Source organism: Rattus norvegicus, chromosome 1, assembly GCF_036323735.1.
Source record: "Rattus norvegicus strain BN/NHsdMcwi chromosome 1, GRCr8, whole genome shotgun sequence".
In the NCBI taxonomy this organism is placed as follows: Eukaryota; Metazoa; Chordata; class Mammalia; order Rodentia; family Muridae; genus Rattus; species Rattus norvegicus.
In genome coordinates this window covers 96,836,825-96,857,913 of record NC_086019.1, presented here as the reverse complement: position 1 = coordinate 96,857,913, position 21,089 = coordinate 96,836,825, and the positions used below count along the sequence as shown (strand labels likewise).

The 21,089-nt window shown below is 46.9% G+C and overlaps 1 long non-coding RNA gene across 5 annotated transcripts in view; it reads right to left on the bottom strand.

Moving 5' to 3' along the window:
* Positions 1–21,089, bottom strand: part of LOC102555648 (uncharacterized) — a 35,971-nt gene extending 14,882 nt beyond the window's left edge. For 2 of the 5 annotated variants that reach the window (XR_010062984.1, XR_010062987.1), the window contains exon 1: positions 20,551–21,086. This is a non-coding gene — a long non-coding RNA (uncharacterized LOC102555648). Of the gene's footprint in view, positions 1–20,550 lie in introns of all 5 variants that reach the window. The other 3 variants (XR_010062985.1, XR_005498995.2, XR_005498996.2) reach the window with 3 other exon arrangements.

Here is a 21,089-nt window from a genome sequence, read left to right as displayed (position 1 = left end):
TTTCCACACTGGCCCTGGGGATCCTAACTCAGTTCCCCATGTTTGCACAGCACGTTCTTTCCCTACTGAGTCATCTCCCTAGCCCAGGAACAAACATCTTTAGACCAAGGACCTTAGTTTTTTTCTAAGGAGCAGCTCCCTGCCTCTCTGAGTACCTATCCTATATGCAGTCCTCAGAAAGCAGGAAGGAGGGCAAGAAGGGGACCGTTCTCAAAAGAACTTGTGGTTAGGTCAACAGTAGCAGGGACCTGGAAGAAAAAGCATGGTGATTGTTAGGTGATGTGACATCCACAGAAAACCTATTTGGGGTATTTTGAAGCTGTGTGTGTGTGTGTGTGTGTGTGTGTGTGTGTGTGTGTGTGGCCTTGGGGGTTTATCCTGTGTCCTATGTGTTTGCTTTGCTCCCACCTCTTTCACAGTGGCCTGCCTGACTCTTGCATTACACTACTGGAGCTAAAACCCACAACTTCAAACACCAAGCAGGGTCAATTCGCTGCCCCTGGGTTGTGTCCCCAGTCCGAGAAACTCCTCTGCCTCCTGGGATTTCCCCAGCATGGGACTTGGATACAATGTTCACTTCGCCTATTTTATCTATTGTTTGTATCTGTCTCCCTCCCCTAAAATAAACCCAGGGGAGGCCAGCTGGACCTACTTGCTTTATTCCCTGGTGTATAGCAAGTGCTTAACACTATTCCTCACATACAGTAGTCACTCAATAAATACTCACAGGCAACTGAAAAGCCAGGACTTTAACTAATAAAATACCAAGCCTTTTAAATTTAATTATTTTTTTTCTTTTGCCTCCACTCAAACTGGGACATTTGATCAGAATGTCTTCACAGTGGGCAGGGGAGATGGCTCAGTGGGTAGAGACACTTGTTGCCAAGCCTGACGACCTAAGCTTGATCCCAGGAAACTATTTATGGTGGAAGAAGAGAACTGAGTCCCACAGGCTGTCCTCTGACCTTCACACTCAAGGTGGCATGTTCATGTCTGCATTAATTAATTAAAAACTTTAAGAAAGCTGTTGCAAAGGGCTTGGGCCTCAAACCCAGTGATAGAGCATTTGCCTAGCAAGCACAAGGCTCTGGGTTCCTCCCATCTCTGTAAAATAGGGACAAAAAGTCTTTAGTGTTACCCCAAAGTATATCGTTAATAGACTTTAAAGATACTGGATCAGGTTGTGTTGTTTCTGATTCTGGTTCCATTTAGAAATGAATTATGAGGGCTAGAATAATGGCTAGGAAGTTAAAAGCATGAGGTAACTGCTCATCCAGAGGACCTGCCTTTCATTCCCACCACCCCATGTCAGGTGACTCACAATGACCTGCAACTCTAGCTCCAGGGGATCTGAGTCCTTTGGCCTTTGCAGGTACCTGCATTCATGTCTACAGGTACACACACACACACTCACACATACACACACTCACACACATGCTCGCACACATGCACACACAATACTAAAAGTAAATCTTAAAAAATAATTATCAGTAAATATTAACCTCCTAATAGCAAGATATAAAATCCTGGAAAAATTTTATTCTGCAACACAAAGTGATTTGGGGGTTAACTGGAGAGTCTCTGAAGGATAATTGAAAGACAACACATACATTTGTCTTTAATCATGGCGTGAAGCGTCTAAGGCGTCACGTGAAAAAGGCTGACAGGCGATTAGAAGGACCAAGTCAGGAACTGGATGCCAAACTCCTGCCAGACACCCTGTCTGTCTGCCTCTGCCTTTCTCTGAGAGCGAATGTTAGCATGCAGCAAGTCTACAGAGGGAGACACGGAGGCCCAGAGAGGAGAGATAACCAGCCCAAGGTCACACGGACCCCAGCTGAGTGGGAGCCTTAGATGCTCCTCCTTCGAGCCTCTCTCCAGACGGTCTTCTCACTTTCCAGAACACAGCACAGCATGACACCGCACACATGGTTTCATGTTCCCGGTCAACACATATGTTTTTAGTAATTGTCGTGTCCCTGGCAGTGTGCAGGCTTCCTCGGAGATCACTGTAGGAAGCCCAACGCCTCACTGGGAGGTGCATGTTAGCCCTGGGTTCAGGATAGGATGTGACAACTGACTGGGGTCCATTGTAGATGCCTAGGGAGTTCTGAAAAAGGAGGAGGAGGAGGAAGAGGAGGAGGAGGAGGAGGAGGAAGAGGAAGAAGAGGAGGAAGAGGAGGAGGAGGAGGAGGAAGAAGAGGAGGAAGAGGAGGAAGAGGAGGAGGAGGAGGAAAGAAGAGAAGGAGGAGGAAGAGGACTTTGATGTTCATCTTGTCTCCCCTCATGGTGGAATCTCTATCCTCACTAGGACTGACCCGTCACCTGCTGTATTATCTCTGCATGGGGGTACCGCTAGGCCCTCGTCTTTTATTTCAACTGTCCCTTCCCTCATCTGAAGTACAGAGGCAAACCCTTATTTTCTTGGATGCTGGGGGTAGGGGGAAACATGAGATCCAAATTCTGTCAGATGCGGGTTTGGTCCATTTTCTCTTGCTAAAGCAAAAACACCTGAGGCTGCGTAGTTTATTCAGGCAAGAGGTTTATCTCAGCTTGTGGTTCTAGAGGCTGAGAGGTTTGAAATTGGGCAGCTATATCTTTTATTTTGTTTTGTGACAAAGCTGGCCTTGTAGCCCAGGCTGGCCCATATTCTCCTGCTTCAGCTCTCTGAATGTTGGTAATATAGGCATGTGCTACAACACCGAGCCCCAAACAGTTAATGTTGTTGTTGTTGTTCTGCAGCGTTGGTGTTGGAATCCAGGGCTTTGTAAGTGCCAAGCAAGCGCTCTACCACTGAGCCACACCCTAACCCCTCACTGGGGAATTATAGGTAGGGCTGTCTGCTGAGCCACGCCCCCAGCCCCTCACTGGGGGATTCTAGGCAGGGGCTCTACCACTGAGCCACGCCCCCAGCCCCTCACTGGGGGATTCTAGGCAGGGGCTCTACCACTGAGCCACGCCCCCAGCCCCTCACTGGGGGATTCTAGGCAGGGGCTCTACCACTGAGCCACGCCCCCAGCCCCTCACTGGGGGATTCTAGGCAGGGGCTCTACCACTGAGCCACACCCCCAGCCCCTCACTGGGGGATTCTAGGCAGGGGCTCTATCACTGAGCCACGCCCCCAGCCCCTCACTGGGGGATTCTAGGCAGGGGCTCTACCACTGAGCCATACCCCAGCACCTCACTGGGAGATTCTATGCAGGTGCTGTCTGCTGAGCCATATCCCCAACCCAGTAGCCAAGTCTTTCCAGGTCTGCAAGCTGTTTCATAGCACAGCACACACAGCACCACATGTGACATCTTCCAGCAACAGTGTACCTGGAGATTGGTGGACGTATGTGAAAGAGTGAGTGGAGACACCAGGTTCTATTCATGACAACCTGCTCTAGAGATAACTAACTCCTCCACCCCACCCCCAAGGAATTAAATACATTAATCCCTTCAAGAAGGTGGAGCTCCCGTGACATGATAATCTCCTAAAGGTCCCACCAGCCCTCAATACCATCATCGTGAGAACCAGTTTTTCAACTTATACATTGGAGCACAAATCACTCAAACCATCTCCCAGACCCGCTGTTAGATCTTGGATCTGAAGCCCAGTGACACAGAGCATGAGCCATCACCAGAGAGCAGTGACTATATCAGGCAGAGGCCAAACCTGAGAACACATCCGTTCCTAGGTGCCAATGGCCAAGCCGGTTGAAAGAAGATTTGCCTATCGGCTCCCATTAAACCTGTGAGCTCATGGAAGCTTCCAGAACCCCGTGTGTTTGGTTTGCTCTTTAGTCTATTAGCCTGTCTTCTTTGGTCAAGACTATCTTTTCCGTCTTCAGCGTGGATGATTACAGTTCAGGAAGCCTGTGTAGCAATCATTAGGGAGACAGAAAGTGAAACCCGCTCTTTGGAAGGAAAACTGTGGTTTGGGCTGGTGAGGGAGTGGGGAGGAAGTCAGTGGGAGAGTGTGAGCCGGCCATGTGCGAGGCTTTTGATTCCACCAGAAAAACAAAAAGGAAACTGGTTACTAGTTCTGACCCTCCCTCCACGGGCCAAAGGCTGCCTGATTCTTTCTCAACCAAGCTGGAAAATGGCAGTTTCTTTCCTTTAGTTCCAGGGATCTACTCGAAGATTGCTAATTGCACAGGAAGCCACAGGACCGGAGCTGAAAGCCCCTCTGTTTGCCACAGGAGACAGCAAGCCAGACTGGGCTTGAGCTCCGGCCCAGGCATCTAGGAGGGCTGTGTCAGTGCTTCGGGCATCCCGACGGGTTGGTTCTGTGTGACTGAAGCAGGGAGAGGCTTTCCTGTAGTTTGGCTCAAGAACTGAGATATTATCTGTAAAGTTGTGCTGCGCCTGATCCTGAAACCATGAAAGAATTAAGCTCAGGATGACACAGTTACGGGGTAAATACCGACCATAACCCCGGTTCCCTTCCATAGTGCCTGGGTTCATCCGCCACTTTATTTTCGGGGCACGTCTGTGCCTTTAAGTTCTCCGCACCCACAGTTACAGTGTGGGATAGCGCCTTGAATTCATCAAAGCCAATTACTGCAGTTCATTTTTTCAGCTTGGAGTTTTTCATTTTAAGTTGTCATGGGAAAATAACTCTTAATAAATCCCTTTAAGCGCAAGGAACTAGGGCAATTATGGACATTTTAAGAATTATTGAAACATTTTAAAGTTTTTTTGATGAATGTTCTGAAGGACACAAGTACTGTTTTTTTCTCCCTTTTTCTGTTTTGGAAGGGCTTCAATTACTTTCAAGGACAGACACCGGGCACACAGATTGTTCAAATCTAATTAATTATCTGCCTCTTCCCACAACAGTCACACCTTCAAAACATTGAGGTTGGCCTTAATTATCTGAGATTCTCCCACACTGGAATAATTGCACACGCCCTTCGGGGCCATGACAGATATATGTTCGGGATGAATTCTAACAACCAAAGAGGGAAATCAAGTTCTGTTTGTTTAGGTGTGAGTAAACCCTCTGGTCATGCATGAAATAGTCACAAGTTGATAGAAGGCTTCTGGAAACCCAAAGGGGGTACCTAAGAATAAAACCACATAGGTCAAGTTGACCAAAGACATTGACACTTTAAAAATAATTTATGATGAAGATGGTGATGGTGATGATGATGGTGGTGATGATGATGATGAAGGTGTGTGAATGGTATTTGTGTATTTGTGTGTGCAGAGGCCAGAGGAGGACATTAGGTATACTAGCCTATCTCTCCAGTCCCATGGTGACAGGGATTTAAGGCTCACCATCCTGGCTAAGCCTGACTAATCCTTGAGTGCCTGGGATCCACCTGCCTCTGTGCCTGTTCTCTCTGAAGTTACAGGCACACACATCCATGCCAAACCTTTACATGGGTTTTGGGAATTTGAACTCAGCTCTTCATAATTGCATAGCAAGCATTGTGCTTTTAAATATTCATTTATCACATTTTATGTTTGTGAGTGTTTTGCTTGCACGCACGCGTGTGTATCACGTGTGTTCCTGTGCCCAAAAGGATCATAAGAGATCATTGGATCCTCTGAAACTGGAGTTACAAGGCTGTTGTGAGCTACCAGATGGGCTCTGGGAACTGAACATAGATCTTCTGCAAGAGCAATGGGTGCCCTTAAGTACTGAGCCGTTTGTTTCTCCAGCCCTCAATAGCAAGTACTCTTACCTGCTGAGCCGTCTCCCGGGCTGCTGTTATTATCTTTGACTATACATGAGGTTAGAAATCCTACATCTGGGAATAAACAGTGGTAGAACGATCCCAGGAATGGTAGAGGTCAGATGACCCCATCAATGCTCAAGCCCAGAGATGCTGAACAGTGGGAAAGCTGAAGGCCAGAGGCCAGCAAGAAGTGGAGAGTGCTTCTTGTGTTGAGAGACTCTCACATGGGCTGGGTGTACCTCATTGGTGTGTGCGCATGAGAAAATGAGCACCTAAGGCCCAGAGGAGGTGGCCCGGAGGGTAAAGTGCTTGCTGTGCACACCTGTAATCTCAGAGCTGGGGCAGCAGCTACAGGAGGATGCCTGAAGCTTCCTGATCAGCCAGTCTCACCAGTCAGTGAGCATCCGGTTCAGGGAGAGACCCTGTCTAAAAAACACAAGGTGGAGAGAAAGATACCAGACAGAACCTCTGGCCTCCACACACTCGTTCACACACGTGGGCAGACACACAGACATGTACACATGAACACCTACACAAGCACAAGATGGACACAGAAAGCCAGTGACCATGGTACACATTTGTAATCTCAACATTCCAGAGGCTAAAGCTGGAAGATCAAGAGTTCAAGGTCAGGGGCTGGAGACATGCTGGATGGGGTTAAGAGCACTTGGTGCTTTTTCAGTGGATACAACTTCAGTTCCCAGCAACCATGTGAGGTGGCTCCCAACTGCCTGTATCCAGCTCTGGGGAACAGGATGCCCTCTTCTGGCCTTTGGGTGGTACCCACCCTCACATGCTCATGCATGTACATGTATGTGAGATGTGCACACACAGACACACAAGCGTGTGTACACACATACATATACACAATTTTAAAAATATCTTAGGGGGTTGGGGATTTAGCTCAGTGGTAGAGCGCTTGCCTAGCAAACGCAAGGCCCTGGGTTCGGTCCCTAGCTCCGGGAAAAAAAAAAAAAGGTTTAAAAAAAATATTTTAAAGAGTTCTAGGTCAGTTGAGCTACAAGGTAAAGCCTTGTCTAAAACATGGAACAGAATAAATAAGCTAGAATAACAAGCATAATGTCTGACTTAAACATGAAATTCACTAAATAGAATTTACTTTCTGAGCCAGGTGTGGTAATCCCAGCATATGATAAACTGAAGCAAGGGGATCAGGAGTTCGAGGCCAGCCTGGGATACATGATATTCTCTCTCTATGTGTCTTTACATAAATATGTGTGTTTACAAAATGCAAGCAAATACCCATAAAACAAAAATATTTTTCTATATAGAGAGGAATATATGAGTACATTGTCCCTGTGTTAAGACACATCAGAAGAGGGCATCGATTCCATTACAGATGGTTGTGAGCCACCAAGTGGTTGCTGGGAATTGAACTCAGGACCTTTGGAAGGGCAGTCAATGCTCTTAACCACTGAGTCATCTCTCCAGCCCCTAGAGGGAATATAACAGGGAATATATAGAGACTATATATAGTCTCTGTATATATGTTTATATATAGTCTATATATGTGCACAGTCTATATATGTATATAGTCTATATGTACATTATACACACACACACACAGACACACACACACACACACACACACACACACACACACTTTCTGCCCACATACGGGTAAACTTGAAAAATAGGATAAGAGAGACCATTACTTGATCTCCCATTCTTTCTCAGTAAAGACCCTTAGATCGCCTGCAGGAAGGCAAAAGGTACTACAGCAATCACACTTCTGTCAGTATAGGCACCCCCCCGCCCCTTATTCGCTGTCCATAACACGCTGTGGCCACTTTTAGAAAATGTCACATATAAGGCCAAGCATGGTGGGACACACGATTAGTCTTGGTAGTCAAGAGCCAGAGCCAGTGGATCTTGGTGAGTCTGAGGCCAGCCTGGTCTCCATAGGCTAGCCGGCGCTATGTGGTGAGACCCTCTCTGTCTCAAACCAAACCAAACCAAGCCAAAAACCAACCAACCATTTTTAAAAATGAGAAAAGAAAGGAAGAGAGAAAATACCACGTGCCTTATCGGAGCCGCGCTGAGAAGTGGTACGTAGTTCTGGAACACAAAAACAAAAATAAGCTTGGAGCGGGCCTGGGCACGCTGTGTGTGCATCAAACAGGTCTTTTCTTTGGCACCGGAGTTGGAATGTGCAGCTCCAAGGAAACAAATGCCTGTCAATCCCGACCCGGGACACCGATACTGGCAGCCAGCAGCTCGGAGGCGTTCATCATGTGACTCACATGGTTCCTAAAAGGCAGGAGAGCCAGCGCTGGGAGGCATGGGTACCGTCACCCATGTTGCACCTCCCAGGCCCCTTTCCCACAGGACTGGAAGTCTCTGACTCTCAGAAAAGAGAACTGAGCAGCTGAAGGAGGGATCTGAACAGAAAAGTTGGACGGAACAGGCCAAAATGTTGATTTCCACAGCCTGGGTGTGATGGCGCTTGCCGGTAAATCTAGAGACACAGACAGAGGAATTGTATGTTTCAGCCTGGGCTACAGAGCTGACCTTGTCTAAAAAAAAATCGAAACAAACAAACGAACAACAAAAAACCCAGTCAAACAAAAAGCAAATCAAACCAAAACAATAAATCAAACAAATGATTGATTTCCACTTAATTATTCCTATAGTTTGCACCTCTTAAAGCTTAAATGTAAACTGAGCAGTGGTGGCGAATGCCTTTAACCCCAGCACTTGGGAGGTAGAGACAGGTGGATCTCCGAGCTTAAGGCCAGCCTGATCTACAAAGCAAGTTCTAGGACATCCAGGGCTACACAGAGAAACCCTGTCTTGAAAAAAAAAAAAACAAGCAAAAAACTCAACGAACAAACAAACAAGCAAAATAACCCAACCAACCAACCAACCAACCAATGACAGCAGCAGCAACAACAAAATAAAAAGCCCAAAAAACAAAACAAAACAACCTTACATTAGAGCCAGTGACATGGCTTAGTGGGGGAGAGGAACTTGCTGCCCAGTGTGAGGACCTGAGTCTTCAATCTAGTCTGAGTTCAATCCCTGGGTCTCATAGTAGAAGAGAAAACGAACTTCCACAAGTTGTGCATACACGAGTATGCACACACACCACACACACACACACACACACACACACACATACACACACATACATACACACATACACACATATATACACACATACATACACACATACATACACATACATACACACATACACACATACATACACACATACATATGCACACACATACATACACACATACATACACACACATACACACATACATACACACATACATATGCACACACATACATACACACATACATATACACACATACATACACACATACATACACACACATACACATATAGACACACATACAAACATATACACATACATACACACATACACACATACATACACACATACACACATACACACATACACACACATACACACATACACACATACACACACATACATACACACATACACACATACACACACATACATACACACATACACACACATACACATACATACATACACACATACATACACACATATACACACATACACACTAAATACAGTAATACAGAGAACCCCAGCAAACTTTGCATTGGGATGTGGTCCCCAGTTCCCCTCAAGTTCCCCCTAAGAGGAACTGGAAGAGGTATTTAGGTCTTAGGGATTCTATGCTTGAGTGAGTAATGCTGTTCTTGCCAGGGCGAGTGGGTTCTTGACTGGACGGGTTGGTAACTGAACAGGGTGTTAGAAAGCAAGTCGGCTCACACCCCCCTTGCCCACCTCACCTCCCTTTCTCTCACGGTGCTATGACCCACCCAGAGGCCCTCAGCAACACCTGGGCAGATGCCACCGCTGCATGCTTGGGCTTCCCAGAACCATGAGCTATATAAACTCTTCTTTCTAAACTACCTGGCCTGTATTGTTTTGGTATAGCATAGACTGACATGGTTTTCCTTGGTGACTCAGGAGAGATCAGTGTTTAGATATGAGGTTTGAGGATAGGCGCAGCAGGAAGGCCTGTGACCTGGCAAGGCTGCCCTTTCCACATCATGGCCCCTCCTCTGAGGAGCACCTGGCCCTTCTAATGGGGACCCTTACCGGAGGGAACGGTACTAACTCCATTTACGAGTCAGCTCACCAATCCCAAAGGCCTTCATCTCCTTTGCTCCCTATCTTTGCCACCAGAAAAGGGAAGTCACATTAAAGGACTCATTGCTATAGTTTGTGGTGGTGTGTACCTAGAATCCCAGCATTTGGGAGGCAGAGGCAGGAAGACTGGATTTGAGGCCAGCCTGGGCTAAAAAGTGATTTGTTCCAGGCTACCCAGGGCCATATAGTAAAGCCCTGCCTTAATTGAGAGAGAGAGAGAGAGAGAGAGAGAGAGAGAGAGAGAGAGAGAGATCACTAAAAGACTAAGTGACATATAACTTTATTTCAGGATGAAGAATATCACCAGTATGCGCTTAGGAGGCCTCCTTACTGGCTTGCTCCCCATGGCTTGCTCGGCCTGCTTTCTTATAAAACCACCTCCCCAGGGTTGGCCCCACCCACAGTGTGCTGGGCCCTCACACATCAATCATTCATCAGGAAAATGCTTGATAGACTTTGACTACAGGCCAATCTTATTGGAGGCATTGTCAGGACTGAGAACCCCTCTTCCCAGATGACTGTAGCCAAGGCTGAGGATTTGCTCCACTAGCACACCAGCCTGAGCCCAGAGTCCTGGCCCACATAAAATGCTGGGTGTGGCCAAGGGCTATACAGTGAGACTCTGATTTTAAAAACAAAACAGAACAACAGCAAACAAGGAGAAGAAACCAATTTAAGTAAATGGGTGAGAAAAGATACAATCAGGTCTCTACCTGGAGGGCTTAGAAGAGTCTAACAAAAGTGTCAGATTGATCTCACACTTTAAGAAACAGATGGCAGCTGCTTGACAGGCAGTTGAGATGTGACGCCTGGCTTTGTCATCAGTCTTCTCAGCATCTCCATTTGCTGCCAAGCCCCCTGCATCCATTGGTTTCCTGTCTACAGCTGTAGTTTGTGTGAGGGTTGTCTCATCCACCTAAGTCATTGGCTGTGCTTGTGACTCGAGCTGTCAGTATGACTGTCACACACTGTTGTATCCAAGCCTTGTAGCTTTGAGTGTGTCCTGTGACTCACCCCATGGCCCGAGAGAGTGACCCTTTAAAGTGGTTGAATGTCATACAAAATGGCTCCCCTGTGGGTCAGCAGTCAACTAAACTTTGACTCTAGGCCCCCCAATTTCTTTTTCTTTTTCTTTTTCTTTTTTAAAAGATAGTTTTTCATTGTGTTGTCCTGGCTAGCCTGGAACTCACTATGTTGACCAGGCTGGCCTTAGGTTTCGAGCAGCCTACTCTGTCTCTGACTCCTGATCAAAGACTGGGATTAAAGGCGTGTGCTGTCTTGCCTGGCCCACGGCTCCAAAAGTTAATTCATTTTCTTCTCATTCTTATTTTCTAATTACAACTAAACTTGCCTTTTTAAAAACACATCCATAAAACATATGCACCTATTTTAAAATACTGTTTTTCCTTCAATGGCACCACACCAAAAAAAAAAAAAAAGATTATTTTTCTTTTGGTTGGTCAGTTACTTGATTGTTTTCTGACCCTTTTTCTTTTACATCTGGTTTTATTGTAGATCGTTGGGATTTGAATTCTTTTGGAATAGATTTGCATTTCTCTTGCTGCCCAACATGAAATCAGTTTAACTGAATGTTTCATGAATGTTGGAAAAGAATGTACGTTCCTTGGCTGGCAGAACATTTACTATTTGAATACAACTTGCTTGTCCCAGCTGAGGCTTCCATTGCTACGAACAGACACCGTGACCAAGGCAACTCTTTTAAGGACAACATTTAACTGGGGCTGGCTCACAGTTTCGGAGGTTCAGTCCATTATCATCATGGCAGGAAGCACGGCAGCATCCAGGCAGGTATGGTACAGGAGGAGCTGTGTGTTCTACACTCAGATTGGCAAGCAGCAGGCAGAGAGAGTGAGCCTCTAGGCCTGGGTGGAGCTTCTGAGACTTCAAAGCTCCCTCCCCACCCCAGTGACACATTTCCTCCAACAAGGCCACACCCCCCAATAGTGCCAGTCCCTGTGAACTTGTGGGGAACAGTTTCCTTCAAACCACCACATTTTTTTTTTTTTTTTTTTTTTTTTTTGGAGCTGGGGACCGAACCCAGGGCCTTGCGCTTGCTAGGCAAGCGCTCTACCACTGAGCTAAATCCCCAACCCCAAACCACTACATTTTTAAAGTATTTACTATGCTAATAGACATATGCGTATGGTTTATTTTAAAGTTAAAATCTTATTTTATTTGCTTTTAAAAGTTTTATTTGGTTGCACTTAGTTTAGTCTACGTGTGTGTGCCTCGGTCTATGTATGTGCATGTGTGCATGCAAGTGCCGGTGGAGGCCAGGAGGGGACTTTGGATCCCCTGGAATTAGAATTATAGATGGTTGTGAGTCACCCAATGTAAGTGCTGGGAACTGAACCAGGGTCCTGAACAGGGGCAGCAAGTACAGTAACCAGTGAATCATCTCTTCTAAGTATTTGAGACAGGAGCCTGGAGCTCACCAAACAGGTTAGGCTGGTGGCCAGCAAGCCCCACCAAGCAGCTGTGTCTGTCTCTCCAGCACTGGGTTGAAGGAGCAAACCACCCTCCCCTGGGCTTTTTTTTAGAAATAATATATTTTTATTTTATCAGCAGTGATTGGTGTTTTGCCTGAGGTATGTCTGTGTGAGTGTGTGTGGTGCTGAAATTACAGACCAGGCTGGCCTTGAACTCAGAGATCAGCCTGCCTCTGCCTCCTGACTACTGGGATTAAAGGCATGAACTATTATATCTGGCCAGACAGAGATTTATGTAGCCCAGGTTAGCCTCAAACATACTGTATCATTGAGGTTAACCTTAAACTCCTGATCTTCTTGCCTCCACTTCCCTAGTGCTGGGATTGCAAACATGTAACACCACACGCACCCTTATGTCTATACTTTCTGGCTTTCTAAGTTTTGGTGCCATTACTAAATCATAATAACACATCAAAACTCTGAGCACACACCCATCCTGTTTGAGGAAGCACAACCATCCACTTTTCTCACTTTTAGATGACAACTTTGGCAGGCTTTAATTAGATTTAAAGCCTTAAATTATTTAGATTTAGTTTTTTTATTTGCTGTGTGTGTGTGTGTGTGTGTGTGTGTGTGTGTGTGTGTGTGTAAGATTTCATGTAACTCAGAACATGGAGGTCAGAGGACAGCTTTCAGATGTCAGTTCTCCCATTTCACCACGCAGGCCTGGGGAATCAGACTCAAATTGCTAGGTGTGGTGGTAAGTGCCTTTGCCTGATGAGCCACCTTTTCAGCCCTCAGTGTAGTTTCGATGCATGTTTTCCTTGTGGCTGAGGAGCTGCGTTTCTCTTGCCTTCACAATGCCCTTCTCAACACTGAGGTATATGCAACAGCCAAGGCCCAAAAGGACACAGTAAGGAAACAGAGACATCTTCCAGGCTTTCTGGAGTGTTTCACCCAACTTGGTGAACAACTTAGACTAGAAAGCTGGCCAGGGCGGAGGGGCTGTAGACTGTATAGATGCAGATGGTGACAGGGGCCACTGTTCCATTTGGACTGCAGTTCACCCCTTGGCTTTCGTCTCCCACGTTTCTCTAGAAGGGACATGTGATGATGCATGGATCAATAGCTTGGTTGGGTTGAGAGACGCTCAGGAGGAGAGCAAAGCATCCTTCCAGGGGTCATGACCGAGGGTGTTTTCAAAGAGGGTTCATTAATGCATGTGCTTGGCACCATCCAATGAGCTGCAGGCAGGGGCGGACTGATGTAGGCATGGCCCAGCACAGTGGCACACATCTTTAGTCCCAGCACTACAGACACAGAGGCAAGTGGATCTCTGTAGATTATGGGCCAGCCTGGTCCACAAAATGAGTTCCAGGCCAGGTAGGGTGACATAGTGAGACTCTTTCTCAAAAGAGATAGATAGATAGATAGATAGATAGATAGATAGATAGATAGATAGATAGAACAAATGCACACATCTCTCTCTGTTTCCTGGCTGCCATGATGTAAGCTGCTCCTCTCTGCTCTGCCTCCCATCCCCTGATGGACTGGCACTTTTAGAACTGTGAGCTAAAATAAAAATGTCCCTCCCAAGATCATTTTTTTTTTTTGGTCCGTTGTTTGTTTTGTCACAGTGACATGAAGTCTTTCTAATGCACACAGGAGGCCATCTTGAAACCCAGAGAAGCTATTCACAGAGTAGCTAACTTTCCAAGCAGGGCAAGGCAAAGCTAGGCTGCTGAAGATGTCATGGTGGATGGATCCTCCAGGCCCCCAGTCAGGGTGGGGACATTCATTCATTCCCTGGGTCATATTGTCTTGTTTTGTTTGTTTGTTTGCTGTTGTTGTTTTATCAACTTGACGCAAGCTGGAGTTGTCCAAGAAAAGGGAACCTTGGTTGAGAAATGTCTTCCTGGAACTGGCCTGTGAACCTGTGTGCATTTTCTTAATTAGTAACTGATGCAGGAGGGCCAAGCCCATTGTGGGTGGGGCCACCCTTGGGCTGGTCGTCCTGGGTCCTATAAGAAAGCAGGCTGAGCAAGTCAGTAAGCAGTGCTCCTCCGTGGCCTCTGCCTCAGTTCCTGCCTTCAAATTCCTGCCTTGAGTTTCTGCCCTGACTTCCATAGATAACAGACAGTGATGGAGAGGTATAAGCATAACAAACCCTTTCCTCCTCAAGCTGCTTCTGGCCACCAGCAATAGAAACCCTAGCTGGGGGCTGGAGAGATGGCTCAGTGGTTAAGAACACCGACTGCATTTCCAGAGGTCCTGAGTTCAAATCCCAGCAACCACATGGTGGCTCACAACCATCTGTAATGAGATCCGATGCCCTCTTCTGGTGTGTCTGAAGACGGTGACAGTGTAGTTAAATATAATAAATAAATAAATCTTTAAAAAAATAAAAGAAACCCTAGCTGGCACACATGTGCCCTTCGTCTTCCATGGGCACAGTGCAGAGGTGTGGCTTCCTCTTAGATGAAGGCAGAGGACCAAGGAATAGGAAAGAGTCTGGACACGTGGGAACTGGGCGGGAACGGCCCACCAGCCCGTCCATTAAAATTCAGTAGATATTTCTATTTTTGTTTCAGTTTATTGATTTTCATTTAACATTTGGGAGTGTTTCCTGCATTCATGCACATGTTCTACATATGTGCCTGGTAGCCATGGAGCTGGGAAGAGGGCGATCAGACTCCGTGGAACTAGAGCTATAGCTGGCTGTGAGCGGCCCTGTGGGTGTGTTTGGAACCACACTTGGTCCTCTGCAAGAGCAGCAAGTACTCTTAACCACAGAGCCGTCCCTCCAGCCTGTTGGTGGACCCTTATAGCTTTTCTTCTCCCCACCTGTCCCCCATTCCTTTCTGACCTAGACACAGTCCCATCTCAGAAGCCATTCTGGATGCAGTCACAATTGCTTTCATCCATTGCGAAGCCAAGACATTGACTTCCATTCTGGCCCTTGGGTTGCTATGACAAACGTCTCAAAGAAACAACCTAACGGAGGGGAGTTTGTCTGGGCTAAAAGTTTCAGTTCACGGTCAGCTGGCTCTGTTGCTATGGGCCTGTGAGGAAACCGAACATCACAGAGACAGGAGGCTGTCCTAGAGCCAAGTTGCTCATCTAAAATTAGCGAGGAAGTAGGGAGGAAGACAGGAAGGGGGCATAGGAAAAATACCTTCCTGCCAGTTGCATCTTTCTCTTTGCTAAAATCGCCTTTCTCCTTTCAGTATAGGTGTGTACCGAGGTTCTGGAGGGCCTTGGGTTGTAAGAGGGCTAGGATGTCTCTTTTGGTGGAACTGATATCGAGGTTACAGGTTGTAGCTCTGGTCTTCCTTTGACAGTACACTGTGGTCTTCAGGAACAGACATTACTCTTGGCTCAGCACAGCCTCGCTGGCCCTCTCCTCTGCCAAGACCATAGAGCTGCCTTGCTATAGAGCTATAGAGTCTGCTTTTCGACCTTGTTTGAGCTCAGGAGGTGAGGGACAGGAGGGCTAGGGAGCTGGGTGTGTAGCCGGGAGGGAAGCCCATGGGGTCAGGCAGGAGAGCGCATCCCTGAGAGCACTGAGAAATGAGGTGTCAAGTTCCTAAAGGAACTGGCAACTTGCATGGTGGGAAGGAGGAGCCCTGGGGGTTGGAGATGGGAGATCCCGGAGAAGCCAGACAATCTGGTAGCACTAGGAAGTGAGACCCCAGAGGAGGAAGTGAGAAGGGAAATGTCTCCACAGTGGCTCACAGAACCCAGACTGAGATCACCAGGAGATAGACTGCCTGTGCAGTGGGGAGGGGCAGAACTTAACTGATGAATGGGCTGAGGAGGGAGGTTGCAGAAGAGGTGTGTTTGGCAGGGGTAGGCCTGTAATGGGGTAAGGGGGAGCCAAAGACATGCCTTTATAACCTCCGTCCTCCATGATCCACTTCCGATGTCCATGTGAGTCTGTAGGAAACCTTTCTTATTCAAACCACAACTGTGGGCCTGACTCTTCATTACCGGGACGACTGGTCTACCAGTCACAGGACAATGCTCCAGCCTCCCAATATCTCAGAGTGTAGCCTTGAATGGTGCTTTGTCTATTTCTAGGTACTGACAAGGTACCATTAACATCTTTGGCTCTCTAAGTCTCTTAGGACAGCCCCCATCAACTTCCTACTTAACTTCACAGAGCAGATGCTAAGGCGTGGGTTCCTGGGTTTTACAAACACCGGGTCCTGAAGACACTGAAGGGACTCTGTATTCATCTTTCTTCCCATTGGGGTCATAGAAATGAGGGAAACGTCACTCCCTGTAATGACTGCAAGCAGCCCTCATCATCCCGCCCCCCAATTCCAGCCCAACTCAGACTTCTCCCAAGAACACTTTTCTGAGAAAAAGAAAATGTCAGTCCTCCCACCCCCGCTATTGTAGCCTTCATCCCAACCAACATTTACCCTAATAAATGCTCATGGCCCCACTCTCCAAGCCCAAGCACATCCAGCCCTCAGTTCAGGCTCACGTAGGAACCCATGGTTACTGTAGAATCTCAAAAGAAGAAGAAAAAATAAACCGGAAAGGGGAAGAAGCAATGACAAAAGCATAGAAGGGAACGCAAAGTCCTAGCTGGCTCCATGCCCAGGACTTCTGCCCCACAAGCCCATTAAACTTGGCAGCTTCCGTGACCTTATTTATATGCATTGAGTAACAGCTCCCCAACTTCAGAGTCCAGACCTTGTTCCTTTATGATCCTCAGCACTTGGGACAGTGTGTGGTGAGGTGGAAATTCAACAAACATCTATCGATTGAGGCAGATTTAAATGATGACGGGGGTGGGGGAGGCAGCTTCTGCGGTGGTGGGCAGAATGAGAAACGGGACAGCTTCCACCCATCTTCCTCTGCCTAGGAAGTAGGACCCCTTTTCACCAGACTGTGTCTCACCACATAGCCCAAGCTAGCCTCCAGTTCAGTCCTTCCACTTCAGCCTTGAAGCTTTGGGTAAGGACTGGCTTCCCCAGCACAAAGATGGCTGCCTGTGCTCCCCCTCATCCTGCAGCTCCACTGTGGCCTCATCCCACAGCTTCTTCAGCTTCTTCCTCCTCTCCACTTTCTTTTCCTCCTGTCCTGTTTTACCCTTCTGCTCTCTCCATTCTTTTCCTTGTCAACACAGCCACTACTAGTGGCTCATGCAAGGAAATGGGACTCAGCCTTAGCTCATTGGCTGAGTTCAACTTTACTGGTGAAATTCTGGGCTTCAGGTCAGATCCATTAACTTTTGCACTGGATCTCTTAGAGCTGGAGTTACAGGCTATTGCGAGCCATATGATGTGGGTGTTGAGAATGGAACTCTAGTTGTCTGGGGAAGCAGGAAGCAGCACTCTTAACCACTGAGTCATCTCTAGTCCTGAGACTCATTAATGTTTTTTTTTTAAAGTGATTCAGTTAATGCTAAAACTGCAGTAGGGTTGGGCATGATTCTCTTTGTGTTAGGTGGGTGAAGTGGAGTGCAAGGGGTGAGGGGTGGGGTGGTCGTGTACATGGCTGTTATCCAGCACTGGGGTTAGGGGAGGGAATAGTCAGGGGGAGCTCAAGTTTGAGACAAATGAAAAAGATAAACAAACAACAGAACAAAACAAACAAACTGCAGGACGTTCCAATAGTTTTAAAAATCCACCACTTTAGAGGTCCGAAGGGATGGTTCAGTGGTTAAGAGCACTTGCTCTTTCAGAAGACCGAGTTCAAATCCCAGTACCTATAAAACAACTCACAAACACTGGTAACTCCAGTTGCAGAGGCTTCGACACCCTCTTCTGGCCTTAGAGCACCAAGTACAGACCTGCTGCATATGCACACATGCAGACAAAAACACAAAATAACAGAAAAATGAATAACCCTTAGACCACACCAAATGATTTCCAATTGACAGATCAAGAAGGTTATGAGCAGTTTGCACTTGCTCACTCACATCCAACTTAGTCCGGTCAACCTTCCTGGTTAGTGCAGGACACTCGGCTCGATGCCTTATAATTCACCCACGTCCCTACTCTATTTGTCCTTCCTGAATTTTTGCATGGTGTCCTCCGGTTTGCTTGCTTGTTTTCTGATCCAGGTCACATCTGCGGACGCCAGGAACTGGGGCACTCCTGGCTTTCCCCATGGTGGTCTTGATGGTTGTGAGGGGTGCTTGGGAGCCTTGTGGAATGCTTCCCTCCGAAGTTCAGCCAGCTTTTACCAAGGTAACACTGAGGTTGCCACGGCTTGGACAACAAGGAAGCTGAGGGTTTCTTATCGGATCCTGTCAAGTTCATGGGTACCACCGTGATTTATGAGTTTTGCTGTTGACTCTGACACCCTGGCTCCTGTGCTTGCCAGGCTTTGCCACCGTAGGGCTACTTTTGTCCGGGGCTTCTCCTAACACCCCGGTGTTTTCATTTTCTAAACCGTGTTCTTTCCAGGTGCGGGTTTTTAATTTTGCAAAACAACTCTCTCTCTCTCTCTCTCTCTCTCTCTCTCTCTCTCTCTCTCTCTCTCTCTCTCCTTCCTTCCTTCCTTCCTTCCCTCCCACCCTACCTCATTTTTTATCTTTGTTTTTTAGGGGTGGGTAGGTGGGTTGTTTTTTTTTTTTTTTCGTTTGTTTGTTTTTTGAGACAGGATTTCACTCCCTAGCTCTAGTTGGCCTGGCAATTACAATGCAGACCAGGCTGACCTCAAACTTACACAGACCAGCCTGCCTCTGCTCCCCAAGTGCTCCGATTAAAGGTGTGTGCTACCACACTCTGCCACCTGTCTTGTTTTCTCTCTTTATTTATTTTAATTGGGGGGCAGGGCTGGAGAGAGAGCTCATGGGGTGTGAGTTCCTGCTGCCAAGACTGAGGACCTGATGTAATCTGACTAGTCATCTGGGGCCCATATTGTGGTAGGAAAGAGTGGACTCTCACAAGTTGTCATCAGAGCCCCACATACTTAACACACACACACACACACACACACACACACACACACACACACACGCATGCACCCTCACACACACAAGCACATGCATGCACACACAAGCACATGCATGCACACATGCACGCTCCCACACATGTTCCCATGTATGCATGCACAGAGGAGTTAGTCTGGCTCCTGAGAATCCAGAGTTAAGTAGATTATAAGGAATTTCACATAGCAGATTTAGTTCCTCTTTGCCATTTATGCAATCGTTTGCTAATTGTACAGACTCATGGCTATTAGTTTTATATTCCAGTTTACAATCCAGTACTACCTTCTTTATTTTGCCTCAAGCCATCTCAGCCTTGGACAGAGAAAGCTCTTTCCCTGGGTCCTGTGACCCTTTGACACACTGTGGGAATGCTGGTCCCTACCTGCATGCAAGCCGACAGTCTAACCTGCAATATGCTGGTAGCTAAGGAGGATCTGACGGCACCATGACGCTGTGCCTGCTTGATAGGTTAGTGCCCCTATGAGGAGAGATGTGGAGGAATTTGCCCTCTGATGTCCTGTAACTTCTCCCCAACCTGTATACAGAGGTCATATAGCCTCACGAGGAATTGGTAGCCACTGAGAAACGAAGAGAAACATGTCTCAAGATTATGTCTACCACAGTGGGACCACATGCCTGCCAACCCCAGAACTCTGAGGCTGAGGCAAGGGGGTCTCTGCCTTGGCTATAGAGAAAGATAGTCTCAAAAACAAACAAAAAAAAACCCAAAACAACAACAACAACAAAAACAAAACAACAACAACAAAAACAAAAAATTAAACAAACCAGGGACTGGAGAGTTGGATCGTGCAGAGAACCCAAGTTTGGATCCTGGGTTCCACATAGTGGCTCATTACCACCCCTAACTCAAGTTCCAGGGCATCTGATATCTACTGATCTCTATGAGACTTAGGCATGTACGTGGTGCACATACATACATGCATATAAAGCACTCATACACATTAAAATAGAAATCCGACTGGAGAGATGGCCCTGCTAGTAAAAGTGCGTGTCCTCAAGTCTGATGACCGGAGTTTAAATCCCCAGGAGCCAAATGGTGCAAGGAGGAGACTGGTTCCTGAAAGTTTTCTGACCTTCACATTAATGTCATGCCCATGGATGTCACAAGTACATCCACACTCACGCACATACACAAATAACAAACCTAAAAATAAAAATAAACACAACATCAAAACCCCTAATAACCTACAACATAATAAAGCCAAACAGCAAAAGGTCAACACTTTAGTCTCAGGGGCCTCCCAGCAATCAGATATTGAGAAATTAACTTGTCTTACTTAAGCCAGCAGCTTGCGTTGTTGTTTTTGCACGCACCCAGAGACACATCCTCACTGATTTGTTTTTGAGCTCTTCCCGTCTGTCTGTACAAGCTACACACTTACGTTTCTTACCCTACTCCTAGCATCAGGAACTTCTCTGACGAACATGGTTCCTTTTACTGGAGAGTGGTAATTGGGAACTGACACTTTCCAGCAAATAGGTAGTTATTCTGGGCCTTCTGCGGGCAGTCACTAGCTCCTTCCGTGTCTGTTGTCCTAACCCTCAGGGTGACTGTCCACTCTACAGATAGGCAGAGAGGTTTGGCTGGGTTAAATGATGGCCAGCACTGCCCAGTTCTGTCTCCAAACCCATCCCACCTCTATGATGGACACTGGTATCTCATACAGCACAGACCGACAAAATTCTGCTTATCTTCCGTTTTACTGCTAATACACGTCACGGATGCTGTGGTAATTTACCTCATAATCATTATGGGACAGAGGATTGTGCTTATTCTGTGAAGGGAAGACACAAAATGAGAGCCTCTCAGATCCAT